The sequence below is a fragment of the Cnephaeus nilssonii genome (assembly GCF_951640355.1).
Source record: "Cnephaeus nilssonii genome assembly, chromosome: 4".
Taxonomy (NCBI): Eukaryota; Metazoa; Chordata; class Mammalia; order Chiroptera; family Vespertilionidae; genus Cnephaeus; species Cnephaeus nilssonii.
Genome location: NC_137075.1, coordinates 68,164,883 through 68,185,365, shown reverse-complemented (window position 1 = coordinate 68,185,365; position 20,483 = coordinate 68,164,883). Strand labels below are relative to the sequence as shown.

General features: G+C 40.8%; 1 protein-coding gene across 3 annotated transcripts in view; it reads right to left on the bottom strand.

Annotated features, from left to right (window-relative positions):
- Nucleotides 1–16,730, bottom strand: part of GLCE (glucuronic acid epimerase) — a 98,754-nt gene extending 82,024 nt beyond the window's left edge. Inside the window, exons 1-2 of one of the 3 annotated variants that reach the window (XM_079768566.1) lie at nt 14,513–14,546; nt 13,040–13,080 (exon numbers count right to left, since the gene is read on the bottom strand). The gene's annotated coding sequence lies outside the window, so the exon portion shown is untranslated. Of the gene's footprint in view, nt 1–13,039; nt 13,081–14,512; nt 14,547–16,552 lie in introns of those variants that run through there. The other 2 variants (XM_079768567.1, XM_079768565.1) reach the window with 2 other exon arrangements.
- Nucleotides 16,731–20,483: the final 3,753 nt, after the last annotated feature.

Below are 20,483 nucleotides of genomic sequence, written 5' to 3'. Positions count from 1 at the left end.
CAAACCAGCCAGGGCTTGTGCAGATTTTTTTAAAATTCAATTACAGAGCTTCGTCTGTCCCTATCCAATACATACACATCAAATATAAAAGTATTATAACAAATATTTTCTTAGATATAGTCTTGCATTCTAATTATTAAAAATAAGGGGGTGGGGTACGGGGAGGAGCCTGATTCTGTCACACAACAAACATACTAGCACACCCCCTCACAATTTTAAGAGTAACTGATAAACATCTTAAATACGACATGGGAGATGTGAGAAACTTGAGGCATAACACTAAGAATTAACTGTAGTTTATTTTTACCATCGGACCATTAACGAATTACAAATCCATCTACCTATGTAATTATTTGGACGACATTTCTCTTGTCTACAAAGATATCTTAAAAGGCTGTCAAAGGTATTACTGTATAATCGCAGGGGTCCCTTTCCTTATTTATAAAACAGGACTAAATGAGGCAATCGATGTAAAGCATTTAACCAGTGTCTAGCACAAAATTAAAAATCAAATAAATGTAGCTATAATCCTAGATAGATTATGGCTAGAGTATCTGCTGAGGAGCTGACCAGTTTACCTGCCCTGTAAGAAAAAAAGTGAGGCTAGTATGGCGTGACTTGCTCTCTGTAAACCCATGCTGGCTCTTAGTGATCACTGTCTCACTTTTTAAGTACCAATAATACACGTGTTCAATAATCTGAGAATTTGTTCTGAGAGACTAAGATTGCCAGTTTATTATAATTATCTGCAACCTTTACTTGCTTTCCAATATTGTACATATTTTAGCAGCTAAAACACTCTTTTACACATAGCAGGTGTTCAAAAACAAGGTTTGTTGAATTCTTTTTAAAAATTGAGATGATTTTCTAAGTTTTGATAAATGTATCGTAATTATATAAGATGTTAACATCAGGGGAAGCTGGATGAAAGGTATATGGGAATTCTCTGTACTATCTTTGCAATTCTCCAGTAAGTATATAACTATTTCAAAATTAAATGTTTTAAAAAATCCAAATTGTCTTTTCCCACCTCTGATAAATTATTTCTTAAAACTCCTCAAATATTACCAATCACTAGGTACATATTCTTTAGCAGCCTTTATAGCCCTATAATTAATCTGGAATAGGAGATACAAATTCCAGCAAATAGGAGCTCTTAAATACCATTACTTATCCTGGGCCACACAGAGAGCTAGTATTCAGTAAACAATAGTCATCCAAAATCTTATTAAACAAAGGACTTAAAAATATATATCCCCAAAACAAATATCTTTGCCATAAAGTATTAAAACTCTATAGAATCCAATTAAAACCTCTGACTCCTATTGCTTCAACTACTTATTTAGCAATGACATTTAAGTCAAGCTCAAAGTTCTTAGATGAGACAAATTACTACTAAACTATTAATATGAAAATCTTTATAAAATATATATTTAAAATGTTTATGTCATGGCTGATTGGTTTTTGAATTAAGTAAATAAGAATTTAAGAAAATAATGAATTTTATTTGCAATTATTCAAGCTCAAACTTTTACTGTTAAGCAACAAAGTCATTAAAATTCTGCTAAAACTGTAACCATCAAGAAATCATAAAATACCTAAGAATAAAGTATCTTTCCCCTAAATGTTCTCTTAAATACCTCAAAATAGCTTTTGTACTTTAAAGAGTTTCTTTCAGGTACCAACTATCTAATTTTCAAAATCTTGGCTTTCCATTTTGGATCAGTACTAGAAAATAAACAGAAGTGCTATTGTCAAAGAATTGATCCAATAATAAAAAGAGCTAAGGCCACTTGTCTTATAGAAAATTAGTGCCAAATACTGCCAGACCCTGCTTTTCTTCCTTCTGGGCCAATAGCCAGATACTAATAATTTTTAGACCCTTTCTAATTCTTACTATACAATTTAGTACACAATACCACACCTGAACTAGACAGTATTTTAATAATGTTCTCCATAATTCATCTAGTGTTTCTCCTCCCTCGCTCTCTCTCTGTCTCTCTCTGTTTCTCTCTCTCTCTCTCTCTCTCTCTCTCTCTCTCTCTCTCTCTCTCTCACACACACACACACACACACACACACACACACACACACACACACAGGATCTACAATACCTCGGGAACTATGCAGAAGGAACTGATAACAGTGATTGCCTCTGTGGCAACTGTTTGGGTTTTTATAATAACTACTATTAAAAAAATTGAATTATCTATATTAAAAGGGAAAACTACAACAATTAACCATTAATTCTAGTTAAAATATTTTACCTTAAAAAATAATGTATGAGGCATTCATTATCTATTTTTTTAATATATTTTATTGATTTTTTACAGAGAGGAAGGGAGAGGGATAGAGAGTTAGAAACATCGATGAGAGAGAAACATCAATCAGCTGCCTCCTGCACACCCCCCACTGGGGATGTACCCGCAACCAAGGCACATGCCCCTGGACCAGAATCGAACCTGGGACCCTTCAGTCTGCAGGCCGACGCTCTATCCACTGAGCCAAACTGGTTAGGGCTCATTATCTATTTTTTAATCTTCACCTGAGGATATTTTTTCCATTTATTTTCTCAGAGAGAGAGAGAGAGAGAGAGAGAGAGAGAGAGAGAGAGAGAGAGAGAGAGAGAGAAACACTGATGTGAAGAGAGACACATTGATTGGTTGCCTCTCACATGCACCCTGATGGGGGCAGGGATCAAACCTGCAGCCAAGGTACGTGCCCTTGACTGGAAATCTAACCCAGGACCCTTCAGTCCTTGGGTCTATGCTCTAACCACTGAGCAAACCAGTCAGGTAAGGCATTCATTATCCTTTAAAAATATTTTTTAAAGATTTTACTCAGACATCTCTCGTAGCAATATGTTTACGAACACATCTCTAAGCAGGAAACTAAGGAGAAAATAAACAAATGGGACCACCTCAAAATAAAAAGCTCCTGCACTGCAAAAGAAACCATCAACAAAATGAAAAGGGAGCCCACTGTATGGGAGAATATATTTGGCAATGATACATCTGATAAAGGAAGACAATCCAATTCAAAAATGGGCAAAGGACCTAAACAGACACTTCTCCAAAGGGGACATACAGATGGCCAAGAGACATGAAAAAATGCTCAAAGTCACTGATCACCAGAGAGATGTAAATTAAAATGACAATGAGGTATCACCTCACACCTGTCAGAATGGCTATCATCAACAAATGACAAGTGTGCAGGAGAGGATGTGGAAAAAAGGAAACCCTACATTGTTGGTGGGAATGCAGACTGGTGCAGCACAGCCACTGTGAAAAAGAGTATGGAGTTTTCTCAAAAAATTAAATATGGAACTCCCATTTGCCAGTGATCCCATTTCTAGGAATACATCCTAAGAAACCCAAAACACCAATCAGAAAGAATGTATGCACCCCTATATTCATAGCAGCACAATTTACAATAGCTAAGACCTGGAAACAGCCCAAGTGCCCATCAGTTGATGAGTGGATAAAAAAGCTGTGGTACATTTACACCATGGAATACGATGCAGCAATAAAAAAGAAGGATCTCTTACCCTTTGAGACAGCATGGAGGGACCTGGAGAGTATTATGCTAAGTGAAATTAGCCAGTCAAAGAGAGACAAGTATCACATGATCTCACTCATATGTGGAATCTAATTAACAAAATAAACTGATTAACAAAACAAATCAAGGAGAGAAACCAAGATGGCGGCAAAGGTAAACAACTAAACTGCTGCCTTGCACAACAATTTCAAAACTACAACTAAAAGACAAAACATCTACCACCCAGAACCACGGGAAAGCTGGCTGAGTGGAAGTTTTACAACTAGAAGGAAAGAGAAAGGAGCACAAATGCTGAAAAGCTGAGGTACGGAGGCATGCGAATCAGGCTGGTGGCGGGCCACTGGGCGCGCGGCTTTTTTCAACCCGAAGGGAGACAAGTTCCCGATTACTCTGAAATCCAGTTTCTGGGGATACGCGGGGGACCCAGACGCCTACGGGGAGAAGCTGGACTGTCGGCCATCAGATTGGAAAGTAAGGTTAACTTTTTTGCAGAGGTGCGCCCAGCAATCATTGTTTACTGCACTGGAGCGCGGGACACCGGGAATTGGAAACATGGAAAGGCAGAGAAGGCAGACTAGCAGCCACTACTGTTTGCCACGCCCTAGCCTAGTGACACCCTGAGACCCTGCTCCGAACAATCTACAAACACACCCAAGCTCAGCGCAGTGGCTTTTTCACATAAATGGCCTGCCCTATCGCAGCTTAACCAAATAAACTGCAGCTCCAGTCAGACAGCTCCAAAACCTCCAAATCCCAAGCAAAGAGGAGAAAACTGTAGTTCTTGCTGTAGCTCCTGCTGGGTGGCCTCAGACAGTAGCTGACCTGCACCCCATTGGAGATCCAGAACTAGTGTATCTAGTGGTCTGTGTGAGACGACACCAGATTTCAACCACTCTCATAAGGGACACATTCAAGAGCAGACTCAGTGAGCTCCAAAGCCCCACTGGAACAAGTCCTGCCCCATAAACGTGTCTCCACCACAGCAATTCTTCCGTTATAGACACAGCGGGTCCTCATAGCCAATTGGCCTGGAGGTCAATTCCTCCCAGTGACACCAACAACAATCAAGACTTAACTACAACAAGGCTGTAAACACAGTTCACAAAGGGGTGCACCAAGAGTGTCCACCTCAGGTGACTGGGAGGCTGACCCATTGAACCATATAAGGACACCTAGCACCCAAAACCACCCTACCAACTCAGGGAAGCAGCGAAAATGAGGAGACAAGGAAACAGATCACAAAAGAAAGAAATGGAGGAGAACAAACAACTGGATATAGAGTTCAAAACCACGGTTATAAGGTTTTTCAAGAATCTACTAGAAAAGGCCGATAAATTTAATGAGACCCTCGAGGATATGAAAAAGGACCAACTAGAAATTAAACATACACTGACTGAAATAAAAAACATATAACAGAGACCCAACAGCAGACTAGAGGAACACAAGAATCAAGTCAGAGATTTGGAATACAAAGAGGCAAAGGACACGCCTCCAGAGAAGAGAATCCAGAAAGTTGAAGATAGTGTAAGAAGCCTCTGGGACAACTTCAAGAGAACCAACATCAGAATTATGGGGGTGCCAGAAGAAGAGAGAGAGCAAGATATTGAAAACCTATTTGAAGAAATAATGAATGAGAACTTCCCCCACCTGGTGAAAGAAATAGACTTACAAGTCCAGGAAGCGCACAGAACCCCAAACAAAAGGGATCCAAAGAGGACCACACCAAGACACATCATAATTAAAATGCCAAGGGCAAAAGACAAAGAGAGAATCTTACAAGCAGCAAGAGAAAAACAGTTACCTACAAGGGAGCACCCATACGATTATCAGCTGATTTCTCAACAGAAACTATGCAGGCCAAACAGGAGTGGCAAGAAATATTCAAAGTGATGAATAGCAAGAACCTACAACCAAGATTACTCTACCCAGCAAAGCTATCATTCAGAATTGAAGGGCGGATAAAGAGCTTCACAGATACGAAAAAGCTAAAGGAGTTCATCACCACCAAACCAGTAATATATGAAATGCTGAAAGGTATTCTTTAAGAAGAGGAAGAAGAAGAAAAAAGTAAAGATAAAAATTATGAACAACAAATACATATCTATCAACAAGTGAATCTAAAAATCAAGTGAATTAAAAATCTGATGAACAGAATAAACTGGTGAATATAATAGAATCAGGGGCATAGAATGGGAGTGGATTGATAATTCTCAGGGGTAAAGGGGTGTCTGTGTGGGGGGTACGGGAAGAGACTGGACAAAAATCGTACACCTATGGATGAGGACTGTCGGGGGGAGGTAAGGTCAGAGGGTGGAGTGGGAACCGGGTGGAGGTGAGCTATGGGGGGAAAAAAGGAGAAACAATTGTAATAATCTGAACAATAAATATTTATTCAATTAAAAAAAAAACACAAAACAAATCCAGAGACATAGAAGCATGGGACAGATTGTTGAATCTCAGAGGGAAGGCTGGAGTGGGTCGGTAGAGATCAACCAAAGAACTTGTATGCATATATGCATAACCCATGGACACAGACAACAGGGTGGTGAAGGCCAGGGGTGGGGGTTGGGTGTGGGCTAGAACGGGTCAATGGGAGAAAAAGGGGACATATGTAATATTTTCAACAATATATATTTAGAAAGCTAAAAAATATACTTTATATGTAATTGTTTTAAAAATAATTTACAATGCTCAACTTTACTTATAATCAAAGAAATACAAATTAAAGTAAGATCATTTTTGTTTATAAAATTAGGAAAGATTTTTAAAACTAATATTAAATATTGGCATAACCTTTCTGGAAAGCAATGTGTCAATATGTATGATTTTTTAAAGTTCTTACCTTTTGACTGAATATTTTTATTCCTGTCCTAAGAAAATAATCAAGTATGGAGACACATTTATGCAGAAAGATTTTCATCAACACTATCATCAGAGGAGTAAAATGTTCAATAATTAGTAATGGTTAAATCATACATCTACTCAATAGAATATTATGCTGATATTAAAATTAGGTTTTGAACAATTTTAACAAAGTAAAAAATTCTTCATAATTTATTGCTTGCTAGGGGGATAAACAGTATACAATGAATAAATATATTCATGGGAGGTGGAAGAATATATACCATAATGTTAGCAATACTTATATTTGGGTTAAGGCATTAGATTTTTGTCTTTTGTGTTTCTCCAAGTTTTTAAAATGAGTTCCTAGAACTTATAAAATCAGGGGAAAAACATTATATACATATGTGTGTATATGTATAGACCACACACATATATTCTTAAGTTTAATATTATAAGTTTATAATATTGCAAAACTGATGTGGTATTTAAACAGCTGAAATAAATTAAGTGTAAACTTTTATGGAAGCCAATGACAAAATAGCCCATATACTATGTATCATTAAGATGATTCCTACCATGCAATAGCACTCCCAGCTAGCTTATTTTTATTTTATTTTTTAAAATATGTTTTTATTGATTTTTTAAAGAGAGAGAAAGGGAGAAGGAGAGAAAGAAACATTGATGAGAGAGAAACATTCATCAGCTGCCTCGTTCATGGCCCCCACTGGGGATTGAGCCCACAACCCAGGCGTGTGCCCTGAATGGAACCAATGCATGGGTTGATGCTCAACCACTGTTGCATGGGTTGATGCTCAACCACTGAGCAACACAGGCCAGGCAGCTAGCTAGCTTATTTTGAAATCAATACAATAAAAAATAAAATTTCAAATATAATGAACATAAACTGATGAACAAAAATAGAACCAGACACATAGAAGAATTGAACAAACTGTCCAACCTATGAGGGAAGGCGGGGGGTAAGGGGTTAAGAGATCAACCAAAGGACTTATATGCATGCATATGAGTATAACCAATGGACACAGACAGTAGGGGGGTGAGGGCATGTGCTGGGGGATGGGAGCGGCCGGGGAGAGGTCAATGGGGCAAAAAGGAGACTCATGTAATACTTTAAACAATAAAGAATTTAAAATAAAAATAAATAAATAAATAAAAATTAAAAAAGGAAAATTTCAGAGGATCATATGATAAAATATGGACAAAATTTAAACCCTATCAAACAGGATTAATATTGTTAGGAGTTAAATTATTATACTTATTAGGATAAATAATATCCCTGGAAGAAGTAACTGATTAAACTAACATATAACATCCAAATTAATAAATATAACCAAACTTTTCTTTTAAATGGACTGAGTTTGCTAGTGGGAGAAGCAATATTTATTAATGAATGGGTAAATTATAATTTCTCACACATTAACTAATCTGTAGTTTCAAATGTAAATGGAGTTTACCCTTAAAGATTATTTCCAACACTAGTTGCCCACTAGGAAATCACAAATCTCACCAAGTCACTATTACGCTTAGCATCCTTCAGTGGGTTACCACTGCCTGAAATGCAAAGTGTTTACAAGAGTCTTCATGCCTTGCTTTTACTCCCTCCTTCATTCTCACTTGCTTCCTATGCTCTACCCCAGTGGTTTGCAAAGTGTGATCCTTGAACCAGCAACATCTCCATCAACTGTGAACATTTTAGAACTACAAATTCATGAGCCCCACTCCTACCAGGAGATTCATATGCATGCTATAGTTTGAAATCCACCCTTCTAGCCCTCCTGAATTGCCTGCAGATCCCCAAATCTGCTCTGCTCTCTCTGCAAATGCAGTTCCCTACCTATAGTGAGCTGTTACCCATTTTCTATGGGTATCCCATCCACCTTATTTCCTATCCATCTTTCAAGGCTTATGCTTAGGAATCACTTCAAAGGGGAACTGAAAACTTTTCCAGAATGAGAAAAATATTTATCAGGATTTTTCCTGTTATTGTAGGGGCTCTCATTTGCATTCTTCACCAACTAAAACCACTTCTAAAATGATAAGGCCATCAAAGAAAGCCTTTGCTTGACATATCCCCAAACATAAGGTATTAATACATAAAAGAAATAAAAAACAGATTCATAGTTCTTCCACCCATTGATTTCAAACTATAAAATAGTAGAAAAATATAATGTATGATAAAACCAAACTGTCAGAAAGAATTGACTTTTATTATGGAAAAAATACAGGAAAATAGCCAATAAGGTCTGAAATTCACATTTTGAAATTAATTTGATTTTTCTCTTTTATGCACATATTTTTCCCATCTTCTGGAGGAGGGAGAGCAATTAATAAAGAATATGGGTGTGTCTTTTAAAGGTGGGGAAGAGAAATGTATAGGGATTGTTACTAAGTTTGAGATAATCTCACAGTACATGATTAGTTAATAATTTATCTTCACACTGGACAGTGTGGCTCAGTTGTTTGGAGTGTTGTCCCATACACTAAAAGGTAGCAGGCTTGATTCCTAGTCAGGGCACAAATTCGGGCTGTGGGTTCGATTGCTTGGTCGGGGCACATATGGGAGGCAACTGATTGATATTTCTCTCTCACATAAAAGTTTCTCTCTCTCTCCCTCCCTCTTCCTCTCTATTAAAATAATAATAATAATCTTCAATCAGTTAATGACCATCTAGCATGTGCTAAGAACCACGTGGGATTAAGAATTATGTGCACCTGTAGGTTAATTCCTAGTTATTTAGCCAAGAAATGAAACCTTATGCCCATCAAAAGACAAGTGCAAAGTTATTCATAGCAGCTTTGTTTCTAAGAGCTAAAACTGGAAATGGCCCAAATATCTATCAAGAGTAGAAGAGAAATACACACACACACACACACACACACACACACACACACACACTCATAAAATGAAATACTACACAATGAAAAATAATAAACTACTGCTAACTCTAAAAACATGGATGAATCTCACAGAAGAAACCAGATATAAAAGAATGATTTGATTCCATTTACAGGAAGTTCAGGAATAAGCAAAACTAATCTATTGTAATGGAGGTCAAAATAGTGGTTACCTTGGAAAGTATTGACTAGGAGAAAGCATGAGAAAGACTTCTAAGATCCTAGAAGTATTCTATATCTTGATCTGGTTGGTGATTACACGTTTAGTTTACACATGTAGAAATTCATGGAATTGTGTATGATTTCTGTAATTTACTGCATATAATGTTTTAAAGTCCTATAAAAGTAAAAAAAAAGAAGAAGAAGAAGAAGAAGAAGAAGAAGAAGAAGAAGAAGAAGAAGAAGAAGAAGAAGAAAAAGTTCTTTCTCTTCCATACCAACCAGAAGTGAAGGAGGGAGGGAGGGAGGGAGGGTGGGAAGGAAGGAAGGAAGGAAGGAAGGAGAGGTTAGATCAAATGATCTTTACATTTCTGCTTTAAAGTTCAATTGTCTTATTCATTCAACTAAAATTTGGGTACCTATTCTGAAACAGGTATTGTTCTGGGTGCTAGGTATAAAGCATTGAATAAAATGCATAAAAATCCCTGCCCTCATGGCTCTTAATCTATAGTAGGGGTAAAAAGACAATAAAAATATAGAGTATGTTGAAACAAAGCAGGGAAGAGAAATACAAAGAGTATGTTTGAAAGGGATATTGTAATTTTAAACAAGGTAGACAGTAAAGGCCTCATAGAAGGAGTGATCTTTTAATTAAGATGTGAAGGAAGGCCCTGACTGGTTTGGCTCAGTGGATAGAGCGTCGGCCTACGGACTCAAGGGTCCCAGGCTCGATTCTGGTCAAGGGCATGTACCTTGGTTGCGGGCACATCCCCAGTAGGGGGCGTACAGGAGGCAGCTGATAGATGTTTCTAACTCTCTATCCCTCTCCCTTCCTCTCTATAAAAAAAAATCAATAAAATATATTAAAAAAAAAAAAAAGATGTGAAGGAAGTAGGGAAGGAGACACATGGATATCTGGAAAAACAAGTTTTAGGTCTTCTGAAATAGCAAGGAGGCCACTGTCACTGAAGGGAAGTGAGCAAGGATAAGAGCAAGAGGTTCTTTTCCCCAGTCTTTTCCTTCTTTCATACCACTCCAACTCTTTATTTAAAGATTAACTTAAGATAAACCTTTTTTACACAGCAACTTCTATAACCACTAGCCTCTCTATATTTATCTAATCTTCTCTGCTCCTACAGCTGTATCACTCATGGCATCTTTATATACTACCTTGCAATTAAATACATACTGCCTCCCACTCCCAAATAAACCATGCCTTTTCAGAACAGTGACTAAATGTTATGCTTTTCTGTATCCCTAGTACTTGACCCAGTACTTAAATAGTTACTGGTAAGGCCAATGCTAATAATAACTTCATCAGGCTTAAGATTAGTAAACTGTGGATAGATTTTTTAAAAATAAAAAGAGGAAGGAAAGAGACCAAGACTAGGGAACTATGTGAGTAAAGGTTCTGAGGCGTTTCCATGTGTCATGATGCAAAGTCAGGATTACCTCAGCCATGTCCTTAAGACTCTGAGATCCTCGACATCACTTTTCTAAAGGCCACTCTAGGCTTTTTTTTTTCTTGGGGTGGGGGTGGGGGACCTGGCATCTGATATTCCTTTCAAATAATGGTTTTATAATACCATGTTCACAACTAACTTAAAGAAACTCTTAACCAACTAGCTGTGTGATCCTGAGCAAGTCATTCAACTTCTCTTGCTATGTCACGCTCCCTCATATGCTAAATGAAGGAGGTGGATTAAATGGTCTCTAAAGTCCAATCAACCTCAAATTCTCCTTAGCTTTTTTGAAAAATCTGAATGGATAAACCTTATAACCTACTTTTTCAATTTATACAATGAGTCAAGTATCTATTAATAACTTAAAATATATTGAGTAAACAGTCATATTCAGAAAGTAATGTAGTATTTTGAAAAATTATAGGATCTGGAATAAGACAGACCTGGATCTAGTCATAACCTGCTTTTTAGCAGATAATGACCCTGAGTAAGTTATTAAATCTACAGGACTTGTTTGAAAATTAACAGCAATGTATGTAAAGCATTAAGTGAATATAAAAACCCATACACATTGGCAACAATCATTTCCCATAAAAGAAAACAGCCCAGGTAAAATATCTGCCAAATCACTGATATCCAAGATCTGAAATACCCAAACTAGTTCATAATTCTCTTAGCAATTTTAGATATAAGGATACCTCAAAATTCGGCAAGACTTTTCTGCAAGTTTAACAGAGTAATCCTTAACTCCTATAGTTGCGGTAGTCTCACATCTTACCAGTAAATGAATAAGAACTACAGATCGAATGTCAATTTGAGGTCAGTGAGGCAAGAAAATAAGATAATTTAGAAAGCCCCAAGTTTTAGAAAAATAGAACAAAACTAAGATTTCAGCTTAACTCATCTTAGATAGCACAAAGAAACTAGAGGCCCAGTGCATGAATTCGTGCACCAGTGGGGTCCCTTGGACTGGCCTGCGGGATTGGGCTGGCTCCCCTGAGGGGTCCCAGACTGCAAGAGGGCGCAGGCCAGGCCAAGGGACCCCACCGGTGCACGATTGGGTCCAAGGAGGAACGCTGGAGGTTGGATAGCCAGGGAGGGACGATTGGAGGGCTCCAGGGCATGTCCATCCGTCTTGCTCGGTCCCGATCAGCAGGACCCCAGCAGCAAGCTAACCTACTGGTCAGAGCGGCTGCCCCCTGGTGGTCAGTGCATGTCATAGGGACTGGTCGACCAGTCGACTGTCTGCCCCCTGGTGGTCAGTGCACGTCATAGTGAGCAGTTGAGTGGCCTTAGCATATCATTAGCATATTACACTTTGATTGGTTGAAAAGCTGACCCGACACTTAGCATATTAGGCTTGTATTATAAAGGATTAATATTGGCATTGAGAGTTCAAACATGTAATGAGAAACAACAATGTAAAATAAGCAATAGAGATTGAAAAAGTAATAAGACAAATATAAACTTGCCTTTGAGTCCAGGAGGAGACAGATATAAATAATTATAGCAAACCAAGTAACATCAGAGAATGAATAAAACATAGAGAGTGAATAACCTAGTGGGGTGGGAAGAAGGAGGGCAAAGGACACTGAAGACTTAAAAAGCTGATAGAGCTTGGTTGTATCTTGAAAAATCAGTAGTCTTTGTCTACAAGACAGGAAAAGGAAAAGTATTCTAAGCAACAGGGAGAATATATGAAAAAACTCTAAATCAGGAAAGAGTATGGCTCTTTCAGTGAACTGATTTCATTAATACATTTAGCGCTTGAAGTTTATGGTGGGGCAATGGCAAGAGATGAGTCAGATGATGAAGGGCCTTGTAACAATAAATAAGTTTTGACTAAACACTATAGATAAGGAAGGAGTATAGGTTTTAAGAAAGAAGCACTGGACAGATTCGCGTTTTAGAAAAATCACCTTGGCATTAGTGTGAAGTATGGATTAAAGGGGGGTCAACCACTAGAGACCTCATTCTACAATCAGAGTTAAATAAGGACATTAGATTATCATATAGATATTCTACTATAGAATCAGAGATCAGAAATAAAACCAACAATGCTTTAACAGATAAAGCTAAATTATCAAAAGAAAATCGTTTACCTTCGTAATGTATATTCTGGAATTAAGTATTCCTCATAAACCTTAAAAAGGAAGAGGCTTCTAAAATTAGGTATGACTTGTAAAAATTACATGAAACTAGTTGTATCCTGAGTACTAGCTACTCTTATGGCATCTATCTCTTTTTGTGCATATAATACTGCAGATCTGCAACATAAAAACCAATGCAATAAAATCCTTGGAATTTATATAGATTATTTACAGAGATTTCTCTTGCTTTAATTTTATATATACAGAGACTGAGGCACTGAGAGACTAAGGAATTACCTGTGGTCATATGGTTAGTTGCACACTGAAGATGGGAATCCATGTCTTATTATTTCCTTTCTAGAAACTGATTTAGTATATCATATTTATGACTCTAGAATGCTGAATGATGATCCAAAAGACACTGCTATTGTAATTTTCTGCAGTGTAATAATGAACTATAGAACTATCTTTACGTTTCATATGCCTCAGAAGAAAAACGTATCTATTAGATTTGCATGTGTTTCACAAAACAAGAACACTTCCTCCTCTGCCATTAAAATACACCCTATTCTTCTGCAGAGAGTCTAAAAACTTCCTTTGTCAAGCTTGGGACACAATTCAATTTGAAAAAAGAAAGGCCTAAGATTAACTTATCTTTAAATAATTAAATTTCCAACATCTTTAACATGTTTTAACATTTTACTTACGTTTCAGTCTTTTTCTTATTTTGTCATGCTCCCCACCCCTATAATTTTTAGATCCTTAAAATATATATTTTCCCTTCACTAATACAAACAAGTAGACATGGCAATACTGACAAAAGTCTGATAAATACTATACTTTTCACAAATTTGCCCAGTGATCAAAATTTTTAATTTTTACACTTCTCTAATTTACACTTAATTAATGTCTGCTCATTGAAATAGATTCAAATAATATAAAAATATAGTTAATAAGCTGTTTTATGTCTTTGCAATTTTCTCTTGAAAAATCCTCCAAACACTGGTAAATTTGATGTGTGTTCTTACAGATTTTTTTATGTTTACGTAACAACAGGTGCTAATCCTCAAAGAGTCAATACTATATATTTAATACCCAAACTCTACTGATCATAATGTAATCTTTCTTTAATAATCCAGAAGGTAGATCATTATCTTGCTTGGTTTCTGGTTATCACAACAGACATCAATTATATTATCATCATAATTATATTATTTAAAAAGTGAACTAAATTCCAAGTATGCTTTTATTTCTTCCTTGTCAGCATCTCAATTATTTTATGTACGTATTTAGTAGTTGCCCTTCTCTCGATCCATGTAGGTTACATGAGAGCTGGAATCATTGTCCCTCCAGTGCTTGACACTTAGCAGCTAATCTTGACTGATCATTATGTTTACTTAGAAATGAGAAAAGCTGCTTAAGTTATTGAAATCTGCTTAATTTGTCATTTGTCTTTCAAAAGTTCAGAGAAAAAAGTTTGCTTACGTTTTGGGAGGGGGTTCTTGTTTGTTTGGGGGGAGTTTGGCTGTAGTTCCAAATATCTGCTCAACTGATCAGTTTTGATAGCTATAAAAGTCAATCAGGTATTTTGGTTTTAATTACAACAGCAACAACAAAGAACAACTGTAAGCTGTAAGCTCTCCAAAGACTTAAATATTTGCTATGTAGGATTCCATTGTTTTTTAAAATGATTGCAATATTCAAGGATTAAGTACATTTTCCCTAATCTATCTGGTTCTAAACCCAAAAGAAAAAGACAAAATTCTTTGCTTTGGCATACTTAAATTTGTCTGTTTACCTAAAATTACAGAATTACTATGAGCTCCACTGCCTGCCACATCAGACTTCATTTACAGGCCTCTATGATAAAGTAGCTATCTAACCAGAATAATTGTCAGGCAAACTCACAGACTCTGACCCATAGATTTTTTTTTTTTAAGCCACATTTCACATATATACAGGTCGTTTTATTTGAATTGCATCTAAGTCCGGGCTAGTTACCAAGAACTCTACATAAGTTTCATGACTGACTGTACCTTTACAATAAAACTGTTAAGCAAGATTCTCTAACAGAGCTCTCTGTTAGTCACCCGTACGGGTCTCAAATGACACTGTTGCAGAGTTTCAGTTTTGCAACTTCAAATTCCAGTGTGTTGCTTGGAGGCTAAACTTGAAGTTATCCTTATCCACACATGCTTCTAGTTTGGAGAAGCCAGAACACACTTTCCCAGCACCACTTGACTTGACCTCACATTCAGACAAGACTTGGGTACAGATCTAAGACAGTACCGGCAAAGCAGATCACCTAGGAAAGGGAAGCCAAAACCAAAATTACACATTCCTCCCCATCTTCGGCGGCTTCTACGCTGGCACCCGAGGGCACTCGCCTCCTAAAAAACTTACAGTCTACACCCACCCCCCCACCCACCCCCACCCCCCCGCCTAAGGGACTGCTGCCGCTCTTGATCCCCGAGCAGCCAGGCCAGCACGCCCCCACAGGGCTCCTGGGGCAGAGAAAAGAAAACTGCAGGACGAACCCACTCTTTCCCCAACTAGTCAACAAAACGGACCAACCTTCCAACTAAGCACTGGGTACATCCTCATCTCGAAAGAAAGACCTGTCCCAGGATGCTGACCAACCAGACGGTCCCCTGGGCCGGCTCAGGATGCCCCTGAAAGCCAGCCCCCTCTCGCTGCGAGTCGCCCCGGCGCCTGCTGAGCCGCGCCCTCCATTCAAGATCACCCGGGAACCCGCTAACTCGCCCCGACCCCTCCACACCCTCCCCATAAAGACTGGAGACCATGCCAAGTTACCGCCCCCCTCTGGGCAAAGCAAAAACCCCAATAAAGGCGCTGGTCTCCGCGGTACACCCTCCCGCCCCCAGCAGCACACCACGGCGCCCGGCCGGCCCCAGCAGGGCGCAGACACCTCGCCCTCTAGCCCGGAGACCCCGATTCACTGACCCCTTTGCCCGGAACCCTAATAAACTACTTCTTCATCCCAGAAATGCGAAACAGACACCCACTCCCGCTCAAAGGACCTCCCCCAGACCCCCGAGATCTGCCCCTTCGGAGACCTAGCACCTTGCTAAACTGAATCTTCTGCACTCGAAGAGCCTAAGACCCCGGGAAAGGGACCCCTGGTCCCGGAACCCCGCCACACCACCTCAAGGAACCTCAGGACCCTGATAACTCTCCCACGATCCCGAAGACCCAGCACCCTCTACGCCACTACCACCCCCGCCGCCACCACCCGCCAAAGCCACCAGAGCCCTAGGACCCTAATAGCCGCCCCCTCGCCCCGAGGAGCTCCGGCCACACCGCCCTTGGGCGCCCGCACCCGATCCTGCCACACCGCCTCCTGCACTCCCGAACCCCGCCAAGCTTTGCGCCCATCAGGCAGCGCCGCGCTGCCCCGGGAGCCGCCCCCGGAGCCGCCCCCGTCGGGAGCCCGACTGCCCCGGCGGCTCCGAATCCCCGCTCCTCGAACGCTCCTCGGCGGAGACGCGCCCCGGGCTTCCTTACCTGGGCAGCGTCGGAGGGCGAGCGGACTGGGGAGCCCTGAGGAAGAGGAGGCGGCGGCAGGGAAGGGGCGGCCCAGGCCTGCGGCTGCCGCAGCTCCAACCTCTCCGCGAGGAAGCGCTGGTGTGAGAAGAGCCCTCCCGCTCCGCGCGCAGCCAGGAGACCGAGCCACAGCCGTGCCCGCCGCTCTTCCCGCGAGATCCCAGCCACGGCGAGGGGCGGGAGCGGCGGCTCGAGTGACAGCGCCCAGAGCCTGTCGGCGGCAGCGTGGGAGGCGGGACTCCGAGCCGGTTACTACCAATTGTAAAATAGGAAAGGTAATTTGCCACGCCCACCGCTTCTTCTCCTCCTCCGCCCCGCCTCAGTAAACTAGGAGCAAAGGTAGCAGTGACCTGACGTAGTCCGAGGCGGCAGGCGAGCGCGGGATAGTAACTTGGGTCGCGAATCTGGCTTGTGTCTGCACCAGCGCAGCCTTCGTGGATATCCCTGGTTTAGGGAAGAAGCCGGTCTTCACACCTGTGTGGGCAGAGGCGCTGTTACCCTTGGTTACAGCGCTGCCTGGATGAAGTTCGCTTCTTGCTAGTTGAAGACGCACCTCTTTGGTTACCTGGTTCTAAACTACCTTTTAACCCCATCTCGGCTTCTCCTCCCTCTCCACCTCAGACATGGTGCCATTGTTGAGATGCCCGTGTTTTCCAAAATCCAGCTCAGGACATCTGGTCTGACAAAGGACTCTCTTCTGATTCATGCATTTATTTCTACTTAAAGCCTTCTAGAAAAGTAAAAAGTAAATCTTACTTGACTCACCAATCTAGCAAATTACAAGAAAGGTCGTATCTCCCTAGACCCCAGTGCCTGGCACACGCAGGACACTGAATAAATGTGAAAGGAATGAATGACGAATGTGATATTTAAATATATGAAATCTGGATCCGCCCCCTGAAAACTCCGGCTCTCTCAACCTTTCCTCTACAATGACAGCCACTCCCTAAATCCAATCTCTTCATTGTTATGCCAGTCCTGTAGCCTTCATTCATTGTCCCCTCCTCATTGCCTTACCTATAGCAGCAAGAAGTGTCCTTTGTCCTCATTAAGGTTAACCCCAGCACCTGTGCACTGGAGCTCAGCCATTCCCAGATTTTGTTTAATCAACTATCTTTTCTTTCCTTATCAGTTTCCCCTCTCTAATCAAGCTCTTTTCTGCCACAAACATTCTCCATCTTCTCCATCTTTTGAACAGAATAGAACCACCTACCTCTTCCACCCTCTCAAGCTACTCCATCTCCTTTCTTCTTTCTTTTCAGAATCATACTTCTTGAGAAACATCAAAGTATATTTGCTATCTCTACTTTCTCATCTCTGTTTTTCCCCATTACAATGTTGCTTTTGCCCACACAATCTGCTCTTCTCTCAATGGCCACAAAAGACCTCTTTCCTAATGGGCAAACGGTCTATTTGGGGAAAATCTTTCCCACTGACCTCTCTGCAGCCTTTGGTATCTGATTCTCCTGATTCTCTAGCTACTCATCTGACTTTTTTTTTTTTTAATCTTCTTTCCTGGTTTGAAAACTGTTGTGTATTGATGTCTCCTTATCTTATAGCCATATGTTGCTCGTAATAAGAAATATGACTACATGTGGTTGCACACTTTGAGTGCCAGTAAGTGGCTCAGACAAAAGCTGTTAGAGGAGTGCAGAGGGAGGAGGCACAATGATGAGCTGGGTCTTAAAACAGTAGCTTGGCCTCTACAAATGCAGGGCAAAAATGGAGGCCTTTCAGAGAAAAATAGTGTGAACCTGAGCACAGAGAAAACGATGTGGGCGGAGCCTGCCTATGAGTAGATCAGTTTGGTGGATGGGAAATTCCTGCAGAAGAGCAGTGGGAGGTAAGATTAGAGAGGAGCCAATAGTAAAAAACCTTAAAAAAACGAGGCAAGCTGATTCAACTTGCTTCTGTATTAAATGGGGAACCAGAACCAACCTATCATTTGTAGGACCCATAAAACAGCTGCATGTCTCAAATATCAAATGTCTACTAGTAAATAAGTAAAACATATAAAACAAGCCAACAATATGTGAAATTAAAAAATTGGAAGACCACGTTTGCACTTAGAATTCTGGGACCTCTCAGAGTTCCCTGCTGGAACAGGGAGAGCTGGTCCCCACAAAGAACAGTCTCCCCCACTCCACCCAAACAGCCAGTTCAGCCCCACACTGCAAGGTACTCCCCACTCCCTAGACATCCAGCCCACATGTCCAAACTCTGTTCCCACCTTTCCTTCTATAAAACAGACATATTTTGGGCATTCCACGGGTCCAGGAGTAATATTTCAGGACCTAGGGGAGAAGTCCATATGAGCCCTGGATGCAGGCTCAAGGCCATTTGGGCAGAGAATTCTGGCTTCTGGGTATGTAGAACAAGGTCTGAAGGAGTCAAGTCAACTGCAGGAGAGCACATCCCCCTGCTCCCCTCCCCCAGCCCCCCCCCATTGATGGTCTTCTGCTCAGTAGGTGGTAGTGCAGCCACAGAAGGGCCAGAGCAGAGCCCCTTAAAGGCAGGCCTCTCCCACCTACGTCCACAGGTGGCAGCAGGAGAACCAGTGAATTTCTTTGGTGTGGTGATGGCATGTATACTTGATCTGTATTCTGAAGTATAAATCTCTGTTTTCTGTGTTTTCCACCTCCTCTGCTGTTGCACTGGTGTCTTAATATCAGGAATGTACTGGGGGCGGGGGGGGGAACTATTCTTCATTACTTTGTCTTTATATGGCATCTTCTTTCGCCTGGTTTCATAAATTATACCATTCTATGATTCCCTTATTAGTGTATCAGAAATCTGGGTGTCTCTAAATGTGAGAAAAAAGGAAAGCTATGAAGTCCTCTTAGCCTGGACTAAAGCTTGGAACACTTACATTTGACTTCTAAACCAAAATGCTTGGGCAGTAGAAGCTCTTGAAGAGGCCCTGTGTGAAGGGTACACAGGCAGGATGAGGACTGAGAAGACAGTAAGCCACCACAGACGGGGGCACCCCTCTCGCCATCTGTCTTTATGGCATGATGCTTCACTCTGTGGCCTGACAGTCACGCTCTGTTCTCAAAACCTCTCCATCTGGTACCAAGTGCTCCTTTCCTCACGTCCTATGATAAGAGCCAGAACCACCATGGTTTCTGTTCTCTAAATCCAAGCCTAGAATCCCGCCTGCAGATTCTGCACTTCTCTCAGCGGTGCTGCGGATAATTTCAGCAGGAGGCTTTGGCTCTTGCTTGATCCCAAGAGTTGATTCCACTCATAGCCTCGCTCTCGCCATCTGTGTCTGGTCTTTGCCAACCAACAGTGGAACAGAACCAGCTAACTCCTTACCAGATCTTACCATCTGCTGGCTGTATCTGACTTATTAGTCCAGGCAAAAACAACCAAATGCAAACCCATCTATCCCTGCTTAGCAACCATCCTTACTGCTCTCCCATTCTGCACACATGCCCTGGGAAGAGCTACCTCCTGGCCACTGCATATTCACAAGGGACACAAAAAAACAGTATTATTGGAAAAGCTGAAAGAAGAAATCTGTCTCTCTCAGACCCAAACCTCTACTCCATCCTTTTATTATTTTTGGGGTTTTAAAAAAATATTATTTGCTGACTCCAGAGAGAGGAAGAGAGACATAGAAACATCAATGATGAGCATCATCGATGGGCTGCCTCCTGCACGCCCCCTACTGGAGATCGAGCCTGAAAGCTGAGCATGTGCCCTGACTGGGAATTGAACCCTGACCTCCTGGTTCATGGGTTGACGCTCAACCACTGAGCCATACCGTCTGGTCTCTACCCCATCCTTTTAGAGTTTTGGTGGAGCGCCTCTTTGGTTAGGTTAGAACAGTGGTCGGCAAACTCATTAGTCAACAGAGCCAAATATCAACAGTACAACGATTGAAATT